At 36.0% G+C, this 17,290-nt stretch overlaps 1 long non-coding RNA gene across 1 annotated transcript; it reads right to left on the bottom strand.

Annotated features, from left to right (window-relative positions):
* Nucleotides 1-5,092: 5,092 nt before the first annotated feature.
* Nucleotides 5,093-12,850, bottom strand: LOC145271072 (uncharacterized). Its single transcript, XR_013865679.1, has 2 exons — nucleotides 11,932-12,850; nucleotides 5,093-11,846 (listed from the first exon to the last, which is right to left on the bottom strand). It is a non-coding gene; the product is annotated as an uncharacterized LOC145271072 (long non-coding RNA).
* Between the last annotated feature and the right edge of the window lie 4,440 nt (nucleotides 12,851-17,290).

Raw genomic sequence — 17,290 nt, 5'->3', positions numbered from 1 at the left:
GCCATTCGGACTTTGAATTAATTGTAGGGCTAAGGAAAATTATGTGTGAACATACTGAAGACTTGACAAAAACAACAAAAACAACATTAGAGGGGGGGGCGGTTAGTTTCACAAAAATTTAATGCAAAATAATTCACAATTTCCAGGCCATTCTAGCATTTTAGGACAGTTAATTTTTATGGGAGATAAATCATGTGCATTTTTCTTTAAGGAAGGATCTATTTTTTGTTTGTTTGTTTTAGATGCTTGTATGTGGCTTACAGAGGTATTTTGTTGAGGGGGGCTTGCCACTCGAACTTAGGGTTATTGTTAGGGTTAAAGAGTGTTTTAGGAGGAGACTGGGGTTATAGGTGAGGTTAAGAGAGCTTATTTTTCAAAGAGAGCATTCATGACTCATATTTACTGTTAGTACTTCATAATTATTGGCTTTTGAAAATGTTATGGATTAAATTTGGAATATCGCATTACTATTAAATATGTAAACTTCTGTCAAAAAAAAAAAATATGTATATATAACAAATAAATGTTATGCAAAGCATTAAGCAAGATAAGTTACTTTTCTACCTAACTGAATAAGTTTTTACTGTTTTTATTTAAATGTAACATATTTATTCAGTTCGACATTAAAAAAAGCAAAAAAAAACAAAAACAAAAAAAAAAAACTAAAAAGTATCCAGTTAGGTAGAAACGTAAACTTATCTTACCTTTGATAACATTTGTTTTTGACAACTTTTTCGTACCTCTGGATTGAAATACGAAACGTTACTTCATTTTTGTTTTGTTGTCTTAACTGCAAAATGCCGTTTCCATTTCAAATAAATGTCTTACAGAAAGTTATATATATATATATATATATATATATATATATATATATATATATTAGTGGGTATGTGTATTCAACAGGTAAAATAAGTCAGCAAATGTTATATTTAGTTTTAATTTGATAAGCTGCGTTACGAAATTTCGAAGAAAATTCCAGGTACTTGTGCACTTATTGAACCGTGCTGAAATAATAATGCTATTATTTCGAAAGCCATTCTTAACATGGGGAGAGGAGGGTGTTTTGTAACTATTCTGTACTATCAGTTAACAAATTAATAAAATAAAAATGTCGTAAAACTTTAATTTAACTTGAAAATACTATTTAAAAATAACACGGTTCAATAAATGCAGAAGCACCAAATTCCATAAATTTGTTGATTTCTATTTTCGAGGTTGAAGATGTTTATTCCATAGGCTGTTTATGCTGGAGCAACTCGTAAAAAATACCTTTCACTTAATAAATAGAAAAAAAAAAATAACGAAATAAAAAGCTTCCTAATTATAGTTTGATGTGTTTTCTAACTGCTTTAAAAATTTCAAGAATATTGATATAGATTTTGAGGGTTTGTATTACTGTACACATAGATTCGAAAAAGTTGTCAAAAAAACAAATATATAACAAATAAATGTTATCAAAGGCAAGATAAGTTACTTTTCTACCTTACTGGATATAATTTTCTAGTGTTTTTATTTAATGTAACATGTTTATTCAGCTCGATAAACAGTGTTTACCGATGTATTGGAAAATTTAAAATGGCGCCTGACTCTCTTGAAACGGTAAGTTTGGGGAAAAGAGTTAAAAATAAAAAACTACACAAAATACTGTTAGAAACTCGCTCATTATATGTTACCGTGACATAGGCTGACATATATTCGGTGGGTTTTTAGCAGTATTTTGTATAGTTTTTTTTATTTTTAACTCCTTTTCTCAAACTTACCGTGTCAAAGAGAGAGTCGCCATTTTAAATTTTCCAATACGTTGGTAAACACTGTACGTTTTTCGAGCTGAATAAAAATGTTACATTAAATAAAAACATTAAAAATTATCCAGTTAGGTAGAAAAGTAACTTATCTTGCCTTTGATAACATTTATTTGTTATATATTTGTTTTTTTGACAACTTTTTCAAATCTATGTGTATAGTAGTACAAACGAGATTTTCATACATCATGGATATCATTTGGGAATTATTGCAATGATAAAATAATTAGAAAAAAACAAGCCGCGCGTGTTGTGTCCCCCCCCCTCTCTACGAGGGGAATGTGAGGGATTGATGACCAAAAATAAGTCGTGCTTCGTGAGACGACTTTTTTGTTTTTAATTTTTATAAAAAAAAAAACGATTAAGTTCAGCTGCTGGGGGACACAAACCAGAATTTTGCCAGGGTCAGCGATACTGAATGTATAGTTGGAACAATTGTCTTCACATTTTGATCAAGTTTCAGTGAAATCTAATGGATGGAGTTATGGAGCAAAGGTGTCATTTTTTGCCACTTTGGGGCGTTTAACTTTATTGTTGTACACTTTTTTTTTTTTTTTTTTTACATAGACATCACCACTTTTCAAGGCCAAGAGGCCACTCGAGGATAAGGGTTAAAGAGTACCGTAGAAATTGGACAATATAGTAACTGTTAGTAATGGAAATTCGGTAAATTTGTTAACTTATATGGAACAGCTCATCAAAAACTTGTTTACGTTAGACTTGAAGACAACCATATTGTAGTCAGCTGGAAAGCAGGAAAACGGAAGACAATTCTACAGGCGTGCAGTTCTGAGAAAGCTTTGTTCATGGAATCTATGTTTAGGTTTAGGCACAGATAAAGAGTGGGGGTAATTATTGATAGTGTTTTCTGCTAGACGGGTGTTTCTTGTGAAAGTTTGGCGAGGGGGGGGGCATAGATTGGAGCTCAGTCAAGCACCTGCCATGAAAATAATGATAAAGCAGAAACAAACTCGCAGCATCTCTTCTGTGAGAAAGAGGTTGCAGAGAAGAGAAAAGGACATCCCCTCCTTTCTAGCAGCTCCTGCCCAGATGTGGCAACAGTACGCCATCTTTGGACGTACCTGGCTTTTATATAGATAAAGAATTGCATCAGCATCTACGTATTGAAGTACAACTTGTGGCAACATTTCAGAAAAAAGTAATGGACGGCTATCCAGGAATCATCCAAACTACCAGATGAAAAACAATGGACAAAATGACGTCAATAAAAACATAGGTCCCTCTCCGATAAGTCAGGTGACCAATATATTTTGTATGTTTAACCTTAAGCCTGTATTTCATACACCAATATATCAGAAAAATTAAATTTATCGGGCTAATGACATTGTTGTATTGTGATACGAATATGAATTAAGAATTGTTTATTAAATGTTTTTCACAAAAATAATTGAAAAAAAATTTTCATATGATTTTAACGATCTCCATAAAAGTGTAAATGTAACAAGCCGCGCATGCGTGTCCCCCCTCTCTACGAGTGAAATTAGAGGGATCGATGACCAAAAATGTGTCATGGTCTGTGAGGCAATTTTTTTGTTTTTAAATTTTGTCAAAAATCGACTAAGTCCAGTTCTTGGGGGGACGCAAACCAGAATTTTGCCAGAGTCAGCGATACTGAATATATATTTGATACTGAATGTATATTTGAAACCAATTTCCCTCACATTTTGACCAAGTTTCAGTGAAATCTAATGGACGGATACAAAGTTATGGGGAAAAAGTGTCATTTTGGGGCATTTTTGACCCCTTTAGAGCCCCTGGGGGTGCAATGAGAATTTTGTTAAAAAAATACTTTATTGTTGTTCAATAATAATAGTAATACAAACCCAAAAAAGATTAATAAAAAAAAAAAAAAAAAGATTTTGAAAAAATTGACCCGTTGGGTCATTGGTTCAAATTAAAATGTTTTAATCAGGAAAAAGTGACTTTGTTAAGCCAGTTAAACATGGGGCCAACCGTAGTTTGTTCAGGTATGCTGAAAACGAATATCGCAATGAAAATTAGCAGAGACAAATAGTTTTGGATCTAGTTTTATTAATGTGTGTATTTTGACATGTAAATCACTGGTGACCATGTTTGTACAGCCGGAATATGAAAGGGGCCAACCCTCAATTTGGTCAGGAATGCTGAAAACGAATATTCGTATATTAATTTTAGGTGAGTAAATTAAGAAGTTGTATATATATATATATATAACTACTTCATTTACTCACATAAAATTAATATACGAAAGTATAGATTTATGCATAAACTTTAAGTATTTACTTCAAAACTGCTCAATACGTTGGTAGAGCTCGTTATGAAACATATATGGTGATTAAGCTACACTGAATATTCGGCGTTTCATCCACTATAGGATTCGTTAGCCTGACAAATCCTATAGTGGATGAAACGCCGAATATTCAGTGTAGCTTAATCGCCATATATATTTCATAAATTACTATATATATATATATTTGTTAGTACATTTTCAAGGGAGATAACTCTTATTTTTATTATCTCCCTTGAGAAAGCACACACATATATATGTATATATATACATGTATTTGTGAGTATATTTTCATATGGTTTCCTAAAGGTAACTCTGACTTGAATTATCTGCCTTGATTAATATCTGAGAAGTTCTTTTTGTTTTAACTTATTTTAAAGCGTTTATTTACTTTGGAACATAACAAGTGTTCAGGCTCAAATTAGAACAAGACCGAGGTGACTGTCATGAGACCGTCGTCTCCCTGCATATTAAAACAAAGCCAACCTCCATACGTAGTTAATTGTCACGTCGAAAATAGTAATATATCCAAAAATTACGAAAACTCTACAAGTGCAGAGTTCTTTATAGTTCAAAGTAATTTGTATGTTTGTTAAAAACTACTTCAAAAATGCTGTTTGACTTTTAAAGACAAAACCAATATTAAGTATTTAATGGTCATGCCGAAAATAGTAATATATCCAAAAATGACCAAAACTCACCAAGTGCAGAGTTCTTTATAGTTCAAACCAATATTAAGTAATTTTTTTTTTTTTTGCATACATTATTGCTGATATTCATGCTGCTCCTCTTTGATCAAATTGTCTCTAGGATGGATTAGGGCTGGGGGTCAGGGTTAGCTTTTTTTTTTTTTTATATTTGATATGTAATTCTATGTCGATTTTTTTTTAATGTTTTCGAGTATGCTGAAAACGAATATCACAGTTAAATTCGGGGCTTATAAATCGTTTACCAGATATCAATAAACATGATGTATAACAAATAGATAACACAGAAAATAGACTTATAGTTTTAAAAGGTTTATTAGAAGAAAAATATGTAACCCACAGTGGGGACCCTAACAGGTACTACCACTCCGGGTCAGAGTGGACCTGGGAGCAATGGTAATTAAAGGGTGGCTCCACACTCCCCAAGCCCGCTTATGGAGCTTTACCATCGGATACAGTTTAAGGTCATATCCAGGACCCTGAAGTGGCGGCGGCTATCCTGTTCTTGTAGAAATTTTGGATGGGAGTGGTCTTCTTCTGGGAGAAGTTTCGGCTGGTTGCTAAAAAAAAAAAAAAAAGAAAAAAGAGACAAGTTTTAATCCAACGGAAATGGAATCATGTCGCTACAAGTCCGAGTAATTTTGAAATGGATATATCTATAAAAGTGAAAGTGTACAACTTATAGTATAAACCATTGAAATGTTAGATATAGTTTCCTTGGCCATGGATCTAACGTAATAAATTCATATGACCCTTAATCAATAATGGTTACTGTGTCAAAGTTAAAAATAAAGGAAAAATATATATAAGTGTAATTATTACTTCACGCGACAAATAGCTAGGGGGTTGCTTTAATCCACGATGTATTTGTAAGTCATGCCGTGCTTTCTTTTCTCTAGCTTTAATTTAAACCTACGTCACTGCCAGTGGTCATACACGCAAACACGTAACGGGTTCTAGCCTTCCTCCCTGCTACCACGCGTTTTTCCTTGTTTGGCTCAACACAAAACCCCCAAACTCCCACGGCTAAAATGCTAGTTTTGTACAAAGTACTGAGATGCCAGACAATTATGCTAGTTTAGAACTTTCAGGTCCAAGTAATCAGCCACATTTTTCAGTTTTGGGGCATAAATATTACTGCAAAGGCGTGTAAAGGGCAAACTCGAATTTGAGCGCAATCGTTATTCTAATAATTGCTAATTTTTAATATGCCATTATTATTATCATTTTTTTATATGGATCAGCAAGATATTTTTAGAACAGCTTATCACTTATTCTCTGGTATATTTTTGGTTTTAAAGTATTATTTTAGTATTAGTGTTTAATCTTTCAGTATTTATACAATTTAACATTTTGATATTTACATTTATGTCGAGGTTTAGTGTTTATTATTTGATCAGTTATAATTTAATTTAGCGCTAATTTATAAGTTATGTTTTAGTATCTAATCATGATTTTTTTTGTTTTTAATTATTAGTTTTAGTTTTTATAGTTATTTAATATATTATAATTTATTAGAATATATTAACAGTAGTAAAATTATATTACTGATCCATAATGAAAATGATAATTATAGCTGGAACAATTATATCGAGAGCATTGCCAGGGCCGCTGCGAGGAAGGTGGGCTCTCTCTCAAGGCCACTATTCGCCCATGTATGGAGTATTGCTGTCATATTTGGGCTGGTGCATCGGCTACTAGTCTCTCACTCCTTGACAGGGTTCAAAAGAGAGTCGCAAATCTGATAGGCCCTAAACTGGCATCTAAGCTTCAGCCTCTGTCCCATCGTCGAAACGTTGCATCCCTCTGCCTGTTCTACAAGTATTATAATGGTGAATGCTCTGATGAACTGCAAGCACTTGTGCCCCCACAACGTAAACACCCTCGACAGACCTGACAAGCTGCAAAATCCCACCCCCACACTGTAGAGATCCCTACATTTAAAAGATCTTTCTACTCCAGTAGTTTCTTCCCCAGAACTGCTAGAATTTGGAATTCCATTCCAGGTCACTGCTTCCCCAACTGTACTGACATGCATAAGTTCAAGTGCAACGTGAACCAACACCTCCCTGCCCAAATCCCTACATAGTACCCTAGTAGATGTTTCCCCCTGATAGTGGCAAAGTGCCTTGTTTGGGGTGAAATTGTAATAAAAAAAAAAAAAAAAAAAATAGTAATGTAAATATTTGTATATAATTACAAAGCATATTGTTCATGCATTTACATACAAATCCACATGAACAAGGAAACCTATCTCTCTCGGCAAAAATGAGTTCAAACTGAAGAAATGTTATATATAATTGTTTTCGGCTAACTTTACCAAATCTGTGCGTATGGTAAAAATAAGTAAAAAAAAACAAGTAATGTTCAACGCTGCAAGAGAACTAGAAAGAGAATAAAAGTTAATAGACAGGATAAAGTCTGGAACAAAAAGAGAAAAAAGAAATTAGCGAAATTTATCAGGTGCGAAAAAAGCGAGTAATGTTCAACGGTACTGGAGAACAAGAAAAGAAAGGGCCAATTAGAAGCTGGAATCATCAAAATAGGGGTAGGCTATAGAAACAAAATTTTTCAAATAAATGCCAAAAGTGGCTTATTATATGTAAATAGATGGGAACAAAAAAATTGGAGGGTCGCTGGCCCCAAACGTGATTTGACCGCGTCAACACGTGAAAATGGCCCAAATTTCGGCCCCGAACACACTTAATCATTTATTGAAAGCCACAGGATGCATTTTTTGACTATAAATGCATTTGTATCATTAAATCTAACATTCCCATTGGCTATCTCACAAGTAGGGTTTTTTTTTTTTAGGGTATCTCAGAGTCCAAAATGGGTCAAAATTACCCCAAAACTAGCCAAAAATGGTTGGAAATCACGGATTTTCCAAAATGCACCTCCCAAGACACACAGGGTGCAATTTTTGACCATAAATGGCTCTATAAATTTAAATCTAACATTCTATCCCACCTATATAGGGCTTTTCAAGGTATCTTAAGGGTTCAAAATGGGTCAAATTTACCCAAAAATTAGCCAAAAATGAATGAAAATCACGGATAATCCCCAAAATGCAGGTATTATATCTCATCGGGCTCCTATAAAAACTCCTGTATGGCTTTTTACAGTTGGAAGACTTCCATTTGTATTTAGAGATCTTTGGGGGATGTAAAAAGGGTCAAAACAATCCAAAAATGACAAAATTACGCTTTACGGTACATAACATATGAATCATTAGTTCATTCATCAATGATACTGTTTAGAAACATTGTAACTTTACTACATCAACTTCTCAGAAAGTAATTAATTGTAAATTGAACATTGAATGTCAATAAAATGCTGTCCAAGAAGAGTCTGAATTCATAGTGTTCTCATAGTTACCCCAAAATTGATGAAAATGGCCCTCGATTCGCTATTTCTAGATTTGTAACCAATATATTGAATAACTTGATAAAAGCTATGAGTAATTAGCAAAGGAATTATTTTCTTATTTCAAGACACAGCTTCACTTCACATTACTTTAAAATCATTCAACAGTAAAATATCAATATAATGCATTAAATGTTGGCTGCAGCACAGGAATTTGCTACAGCTATTTTGATTGACTCCTGGAAATTCCGTGCACCAGTTCGCAGATTGTAAGTGACATGTGTTTGGCTGGCGATCTCGGTACATGGGACAGTGCTACGGATTGTACCCGATCTGTTTAATGAGTAGTTCAAATTGTTTGAGGTATCATGCTCTGGCACAATGAGCCATTTGCGAGAGAGAGAGACTTTTGATCGGCAAAGAATCTTCGTTCATGTACATCAAATTCATCAGGATTCACATCTTTTGAAAGTATATTGAGAAGGACATGGTGCTCTCGTTTCCATTTAATTATATTCACACGTCTGGAACCCTTTGCTTCGTAGACATCTTTATCGTAAATTTTTAGCCATCGATCAAGTTTATGTTTTATCCCAGGTATTGTAACATAACGAACATCACTTCCAAAGGCTTTCTGCCACAATTGTAGTAATCGCAAGGAGAACTGGTCAATATGATTTTTCTGTGTCGTGGTACCATATTTGGCAGCATGATGTTGCTGCACAGCTTGAACACATTCAGCCTCAGTTGGAAGAGAATCAAGCAGAAGATAAGTCCAATCGTCGTAATTATAATCTTAGTTCAATCAAATTCACAATTAATGCTATGCAATGTTATCGTGACTATTTAAAGATGCCATTCCATTGATACAGAAAGAAAACATTTCCTTATTTGGTAATTTTCCATCTATAACTCAAATTAAGCCCCTTTTTGACAACCTATGTTGATTCTTAGGGACTTTTTGACTCATTGGCTAAATCGGCCATATTTAGCCCCTTTTAAAGGTCCTTATACCCCTCATTAACAGTGCAAAAGTTAGGAGAGTGCCTGCTTCAAGCATTTCCCAACAGTTTCTGCCATGTAGAGGTGTCTTTGAGCCCATGGGATGTGCATTTTGGAAAATCTGTGATTTCCGACCATTTTTGGCTAATTTTGGGGTAATTTGACCCATTTTGGACTCTGAGATACCCTAAAAAAAAAAAAACCCTACTTGTGGGATAGCCAATGGGAATGTTAGATTTAATGATACAAATGCATTTATAGCGAAAAAATGCACCCTGTGGCTTTCAATAAATGATTAAGTGTGTTCGGGGCCGAAATTTGGGCTATTTTCACGCGTTGACGCGGTCAAATCACGTTTGGGGCCAGCGACCCTCCAATTTTGACCCGTTTGAACAAAATCACTTGTTCCCATCTATTTACATATAAATGAAGGTAATAAGCCAGTTTTGGCATTTATTTGAAAAATTTTGTTTCTATAGCCTACCCCTAATCAAAAGTCATTAGACAAAAAAGAAATCAAGTAAATAGGACATTATAAGAAAAAATTCATCAGGTGCTGTAAAGAAATGCTCTTTTAGAATCTTCAAGTCTCAACACTCATTAGTAAAAATAACTAAAAAAACAAGTAATGTTCAACGCTGCAAGAGAACTAGAAAGAGAATAAAAGTTAATAGACAGGATAAAGTCTGGAACAAAAAGAGAAAAAAGAAATTAGCAAAATTTATCAGGTGCGAAAAAAGCGAGTAATGTTCAACGGTACTGGAGAACAAGAAAAGAAAGGGCTAATTAGAAGCTGGAATCATCAAAAGTCATTAGACAAAAAAGAAATCAAGTAAATTAAGAAATTAACTGAAACCCATCTAAAACAAAGCAAATTCAGCAGCTGGTACAAAACAAGTGCTAAAAGGTGGTTTAGAGTCCTGAAGTCTCAACAATCACTAGAAAATTAGAAATAAATCAAGGTAGTGGTTGCAGCACCACCAAGACACATTGATACAATAAATGAAACCTTTATGAATTCGATGGGAAGTTGGAGTTGCTTATAAAAAAAAAAATATATTATTACTTACTTTAGGAATTTCTGGAACTGCTTCCAAGATGGGGATGAGAGGGGTCATGGGTGTTGCTGCTGCTGGTGCTGAAAACTTGAATAACTTTTTCTTTTTTTTTAATTGTTTTTTTCTTTTTTTGGTTTGTTTGTTTTATTTATTTTCCTTTAGATCACAGTATTTTATTTTTTGTGAAATTTTCTTTTTTTTAAAAATTATAATTAGAAGAAGATATCAATACTTACTTTATGACTTTCTGGAACTGCATCCAATATTGGGATGACAGGGTCATGGCTGTTGCTGTTGAAACCTGTAATAACTACTTGTATTTTGCATTATTATTTTTACATTTTTTTTTAGGTTTATTTTCCTTTAGATCACAGTATTTTATTTTTTGTGAAATTTTCTTTTTTTAAACAATTATAATTAGAAGAAGATATCAATACTTACTTTATGACTTTCTGGAACTGCATCCAATATTGGGATGACAGGGTCATGGCTGTTGCTGTTGAAACCTGTAATAACTACTTGTATTTTGCATTATTATTTTTACATTTTGTTTTCGGTTTATTTTCCTTTAGATCACAGTATTTTATTTTTTGTGAAATTTTCTTTTTTTAAAAAATTATAATTAGAAGAAGATATCAATACTTACTTTATGACTTTCTGGAACTGCATCCAATATTGGGATGACAGGGTCATGGCTGTTGCTGTTGAAACCTGTAATAACTACTTGTATTTTGCATTATTATTTTTACATTTTGTTTTCGGTTTATTTTCCTTTAGATCACAGTATTTTATTTTTTGTGAAATTTTCTTTTTTTAAACAATTATAATTAGAAGAAGATATCAATACTTACTTTATGACTTTCTGGAACTGCATCCAATATTGGGATGACAGGGTCATGGCTGTTGCTGTTGAAACCTGTAATAACTACTTGTATTTTGCATTATTATTTTTACATTTATTTTTTTCGGTTTATTTTCCTTTAGATCACAGTATTTTATTTTTTGTGAAATTTTCTTTTTTAAAAAAATTATAATTAGAAGATATCAATACTTACTTTATGACTTTCTGGAACTGCATCCAATATTGGGATGACAGGGTCATGGCTGTTGCTGTTGAAACCTGTAATAACTACTTGTATTTTGCATTATTATTTTTACATTTTGTTTTCGGTTTATTTTCCTTTAGATCACAGTATTTTATTTTTTGTGAAATTTTCTTTTTTTAAAAAATTATAATTAGAAGAAGATATCAATACTTACTTTATGACTTTCTGGAACTGCATCCAATATTGGGATGACAGGGTCATGGCTGTTGCTGTTGAAACCTGTAATAACTACTTGTATTTTGCATTATTATTTTTACATTTTGTTTTTGTTTTATTTATGTTACTTTAGTACATTGCATTTTACTGAGTGTATGTTAATTATTTTGTTAATTTTTATTAAAATAAAATACCTGTAACAGAAAAATAATTCTGGCTATGATCAAGCATGGGTGAATATTTTCGGTTAGACTTGCTAAAGTTGGTTAAAGGAAATATAAGCAGAAAGGAATTCGTTTTAATCACTAGCAACACAACGAAAGAAATACTTACCTGAGGATTGTGCTGATTCTAACTAGAAGCTGCAGTAATGGAAAAGAGGAAAATTAAACTTGTCAATTACAAAAACTGAAATCGAAAAGAAGAAACGCTTGATGCTTTACTCACCTCTGGCTGGTCGTGGTCGCCATCAAACTGAAAAAGGAGGGAAAGGGTGGAATCCACTAGTTACCAGGTACCGTACAGGAAAGGACAGTCTGGGCAGGTAGGTGATGATCTCCCCAAAGTGGAGCGCTACATAAAACATGCATTGCTACGAACATCCTCCGAAAAAGGCGGTTTCTACTCAGAATAAAAGGCGGAGCAGAAAACGGAAGTGTTCTCTCTACTCAACACGATTCCTAGAGAGATACCACAAGATTGTGCGTGAATGAGGAGGAGGTGATGAAAGCTCACAAAACTGCCATTCCTACTATCGTATCGGATATTATTAATCGGAGGTCCATCATTGCATTACCGCCCCAGCTCGTAGTTGATAGATAGTAGGAATAATATTACCAGCGCCCTTCAGGCAGCTTGTGAGAACACACAAACTAATGGTAGTATTACTCTAGTCGTTCCTGGTCGAATGGAGCCATGCATGCATTATGTAGTAACACGAGCACGTGTCGCCTGATAAGAAAGAGCGTAGGCTCACCCACTTGGGGAGATTCCCTATCCAGACTTGCACCTATTTGTACACCTGGAACCGGACTCAGAACCTCGACAATGAGAAGAGTCAAGGAGAGCAAGGTGTTGAACTACCTAAAGAGGTCACCATATAAAACAAGCGTTGCTGTGAACAACCTTCCAAAACGAGGGAAGGGACTTTTTGTTCTCTCTACCCAACAGGATTCCTAGAGAGATACCACTAGATTGTGCGTGAATGTGGAAGAGCCTATGAAAGCTCACAAAACTGCCATTCCTACTATCGTATCGGATATTATTAATCGGAGGTCCATCATTGCATTACCGCCCCAGCTCATAGTTGATAGATAGTAGGAATAATATTACCAGCGCCCTTCAAGCAGCTTGTGAGCACACGCAAACTAATAGCAGTATTACTCTAGTCGTCCGTAGTCGAGTGGAGGCACGCGTGAATTACATAGTAGAAACACGAGCACGTGTCGCTCCCTCTTCGGGGGAATTCGGAAAAGCGCACCTTGCGCTGCAGGTATTTGTTGAGCTGGGAGTTGACTCAACACCTCGACACTGAGAAAAGAGCTTTAGAAAAGCTCCAGATTAGTTACCTGCAAAGTCGAGGAAAGTTGGAGGACCAGGCCTGCGAAGGAGAACACACACAATTTGGGCCTTGATGGAAGCACACGGGAGAGAGGGAGGCCCATTTTTCTCTTTCGGGGGAGTGTTCTCCTTCCAGCCTGCTCGAGCACGTCTTTTCTGCTCGCCACATGCAAGCGTATAAAAAGACGACCAGATGACGGACGCAACAAACTCATGCCATCATTAACTGGATTTTGATCGGGTTCCGTACAACAAGGTGTTGAACTCCCTAAAGAGGGCACCATATAAAACAAGCGTTGCTGCGAACAACCTTCCAAAACGAGGGAAGGGACTTCTTGTTCTCTCTACCCAACAGGATTCCTAGAGAGATACCACAAGATTGTGCGTGAATGTGGAAGAGCCTATGAAAGCTCACAAAACTGCCATTCCTACTATCGTATCGGATATTACTAATCGGAGGTCCATCATTGCATTACCGCCCCAGCTCGTAGTTGATAGATAGTAGGAATAATATTACCAGCGCCCTTCAAGCAGCTTGTGAGCACACGCAAACTAATGGTAGTATTACTCTAGTCGTTCCTGGTCGAATGGAGCCATGCATGCATTATGTAGTAATAAAATAAAATACCTGTAACAGAAAAATAATTCTGGTTATGATCAAGCATGGGTGAATATTTTTGGTTAGACTTGCTAAAGTTGGTTAAAGGAAATATAAGCAGAAAGGAATTCGTTTTAATCACTAGCAACACAACGAAAGAAATACTTAACTGAGGACTTGTGCTGATTCTAACTAGAAGCTGCAGTAATACAAAAGAGGAAAATTAAACTTGTCAATTACAAAAACTGAAACCGAAAAGAAGAAACGCTTGATGCTTTACTCACCTCTGGCTGGTCGTGGTCGCCATCAAACTGAAAAAGGAGGGAAAGGGTGGAATCCACTAGTTACCAGGTACCGTACAGGAAAGGACAGTCTGGCCAGGTAGGTGATGATCTCCCCAAAGTGGAGCGCTACATAAAACATGCATTGCTACGAACATCCTCCGAAAAAGGCGGTTTCTACTCGGAATAAAAGGCGGAGCAGAAAACGGAAGTGTTCTCTCTACTCAACACGATTCCTAGAGAGATACCACAAGATTGTGCGTGAATGAGGAGGAGGTGATGAAAGCTCACAAAACTGCCATTCCTACTATCGTATCGGATATTATTAATCGGAGGTCCATCATTGCATTACCGCCCCAGCTCGTAGTTGATAGATAGTAGGAATAATATTACCAGCGCCCTTCAGGCAGCTTGTGAGAACACACAAACTAATGGTAGTATTACTCTAGTCGTTCCTGGTCGAATGGAGCCATGCATGCATTATGTAGTAACACGAGCACGTGTCGCCTGATAAGAAAGAGCGTAGGCTCACCCACTTGGGGAGATTCCCTATCCAGACTTGCACCTATTTGTACACCTGGAACCGGACTCAGAACCTCGACAATGAGAAGAGTCAAGGAGAGCAAGGTGTTGAACTACCTAAAGAGGTCACCATATAAAACAAGCGTTGCTGTGAACAACCTTCCAAAACGAGGGAAGGGACTTTTTGTTCTCTCTACCCAACAGGATTCCTAGAGAGATACCACTAGATTGTGCGTGAATGTGGAAGAGCCTATGAAAGCTCACAAAACTGCCATTCCTACTATCGTATCGGATATTATTAATCGGAGGTCCATCATTGCATTACCGCCCCAGCTCGTAGTTGATAGATAGTAGGAATAATATTACCAGCGCCCTTCAAGCAGCTTGTGAGCACACGCAAACTAATAGCAGTATTACTCTAGTCGTCCGTAGTCGAGTGGAGGCACGCGTGAATTACATAGTAGAAACACGAGCACGTGTCGCTCCCTCTTCGGGGGAATTCGGAAAAGCGCACCTTGCGCTGCAGGTATTTGTTGAGCTGGGAGTTGACTCAACACCTCGACACTGAGAAAAGAGCTTTAGAAAAGCTCCAGATTAGTTACCTGCAAAGTCGAGGAAAGTTGGAGGACCAGGCCTGCGAAGGAGAACACACACAATTTGGGCCTTGATGGAAGCACACGGGAGAGAGGGAGGCCCATTTTTCTCTTTCGGGGGAGTGTTCTCCTTCCAGCCTGCTCGAGCACGTCTTTTCTGCTCGCCACATGCAAGCGTATAAAAAGACGACCAGATGACGGACGCAACAAACTCATGCCATCATTAACTGGATTTTGATCGGGTTCCGTACAACAAGGTGTTGAACTCCCTAAAGAGGGCACCATATAAAACAAGCGTTGCTGCGAACAACCTTCCAAAACGAGGGAAGGGACTTCTTGTTCTCTCTACCCAACAGGATTCCTAGAGAGATACCACAAGATTGTGCGTGAATGTGGAAGAGCCTATGAAAGCTCACAAAACTGCCATTCCTACTATCGTATCGGATATTATTAATCGGAGGTCCATCATTGCATTACCGCCCCAGCTCGTAGTTGATAGATAGTAGGAATAATATTACCAGCGCCCTTCAAGCAGCTTGTGAGCACACACAAACTATTTTAGTATTACTCTAGTCATCCGTAGTCAAGTGGAGGCACGCATGCATTACACAGTAGAAACACGAGCACGTGTCGCTCCCTCTTCGGGGAAATTCGGAGAAGCGCACCTTGCACTGCAGGTATTTGTTGAGCTGGAAGTGTGGACTCAACACCCCGACACTGATAAAAGAGCTTTAGAAAGCCTCCAAACCAGTTACCTGCAAAGTCGGGGAAACTTGGAGAAGCAGGCCTGCGGAGGAGAACACGCTCAAATGGGGCCTTGGAAGCAAACGGGAGGGGTTAGGGTTAGGATAAGGGAAAGGGATAGGGTAAGGCCCATTTTTCTTTTTTTGTTCGGGGAATGTTCTCCTTTCAGCCTGCTCCTTCCTTAACACGTCTTCTTTGCTCGCCACATGCAAGCGTATAAAAAGACGACCAGATGACGGACGTCATTTCCTGGATTTTGTTTTGCCAGAGCCCATTTAGCCGTGTAGTTGTTGTTCAACTACAACGTTACACCCCCCTACCACGGTGAGGATAGGGTTGGACTTTAGGGGGGAAAATACACATCCACATTTACTAATCTTACTCTTGCAATGTTGTTGTAATAAACAAAAAATTAGGAAATTCTTTAATGATTGCATTTTCGTAATTTTGGGATATGTTACGATTGTCGACTACAACTCAGTAGCTAGGATTCTTTTTTTTTTTTTTTTTTTTAAATATCAATTCGAAATGGCGACCGATTCTCTCTTTAACACGGTAAGTTCGGGAAAAGGTGTTATAAATAATAAACTAGACAAAATACTATTAAAAAACCACCCAATATATGTCAAGTTATGTCACGTTAACATATATTGAGCGAATTTCTAACAGTATTTTGTCTGGTTTATTATTTATTACATCTTTTTCCGAACTTACCGTGTTAAAGATAGAGTCGGTCGCCATTTTGAATTTTCCAATATATCGGTAAACACTGTTTTTTCGAGCTGAATAAACATGTTTAATTTAATAAAAACACGAAAATTATATACAGTTTGGTAAAAAAGTAATTTATCTTGCCTTTGATAACATTTATTTGTTATATATTTGTTTTTTGACAACTGTTTCGAATCTATGTGTCCAGTCCAGTACTAATACACACCCGGTTATTCTATATTAAATAAATACTGAAATCAAATTATGAATAAAAAAAAAATATAAAAAAACTGAACTAATTTGGTGGGCTGAAATAAGGAACCAAGCAGAGAGCCGATGCGAGGTTAAAGAGACAGACAGACAGAGGATGTAGTTGGAGAGATACAGTACAGCTAGATAGATAGATAGACAGACAGACAGAGAAATATTTTTAATTTAAATCTAAATTAACGTCTTCTTATTTAATTTGTTAGGTGAAAGTCTACATATAATATTATTTAAACAAATAAAATGAGTAAACGGTCGGTAATTTCCGTAACGCCGACCACAACACTCGTGAAATTCCGTGGAGACAAGTTCTTCAAGGGAGACAATCAAGATTTCCGATTATCTGCCCTTGATTTCTTAGTCTGCCTTTTGCTTATACGCCATATCAACCCTTTTCCAGGTTATTTAATGGCGATTTCAGTATTTTGGAATGAAAATGCTTTTTATAGAATAATTTTTTTTTTTTTTTTTTTTATTTATGATTAAATAAGCGACGTGGTTATTCTATATTAAATAAATGCTGAAATAAA

The sequence above is a fragment of the Euprymna scolopes genome, chromosome 46 (genome assembly GCF_053919585.1).
Source record: "Euprymna scolopes isolate OS-2025 chromosome 46, ASM5391958v1, whole genome shotgun sequence".
NCBI classification, from domain to species: domain Eukaryota; kingdom Metazoa; phylum Mollusca; class Cephalopoda; order Sepiida; family Sepiolidae; genus Euprymna; species Euprymna scolopes.
This window is presented reverse-complemented; position numbering and strand designations above follow the sequence as displayed.